General features: G+C 33.8%; 1 protein-coding gene across 1 annotated transcript in view; it reads left to right on the top strand.

The window, feature by feature from the left end:
* LOC119593586 overlaps nt 1–636 on the top strand; it is a gene marked incomplete in the record, with an annotated part of 34,026 nt that overhangs the window by 1,335 nt on the left and 32,055 nt on the right.

Consider the following 636-nt stretch of genomic DNA (forward strand, 5'->3'; position numbering starts at 1 on the left):
GGGGAAGTATAATGAATATGGCAACTGAATAAAATATAATCAAAATAGAAAAAAATGGTTTTAATCAATAAGCCAATATCGAGTGTATCAGTACCAGAAACTCGCCCCCCTTTTCTTACCCCCCAATACCATAAAACAAAAGAAAGACCACAAACGTTACAATAACACCAATGCTCACCCATTTCTTAGAACTTATCACTGCGAAGGACAATTATTACTTCGAGCCTCACACGAGGAAATTATTCCTAGAAAAAAATCTTAGAAGGTGGAGAATATTTATTCCTAAAACAACCATAAGACAAATGATTTCCCCTCTATAAAAGATAAAAACAAAGTTAAAAAAATAAACACGCAGAAAACTTGTTCCCCCAAATTAACAAAACCCATCGTAAGGTCTTCTTAGCACATATCACATTATAAATTACCCACTAAGACTGGAAAAAAACCATCAAAATGAGTATTTCTCAAAGTTAACAAAATCGCAGACTCATCGTCGAAAGGAAAAAACATTCTAAAAATAAAAACTTGGCGAGTCTATTTGCAATTTCTAGATCACACGCACATTACATGGAAACCTCCCTCGCCTTAAAAGATCAGGACAAAGGATTTTTTTCTTCAAACACTAAAACAAAAGCC

This window comes from Penaeus monodon, chromosome 32 (assembly GCF_015228065.2).
Source record: "Penaeus monodon isolate SGIC_2016 chromosome 32, NSTDA_Pmon_1, whole genome shotgun sequence".
NCBI classification, from domain to species: Eukaryota; Metazoa; Arthropoda; class Malacostraca; order Decapoda; family Penaeidae; genus Penaeus; species Penaeus monodon.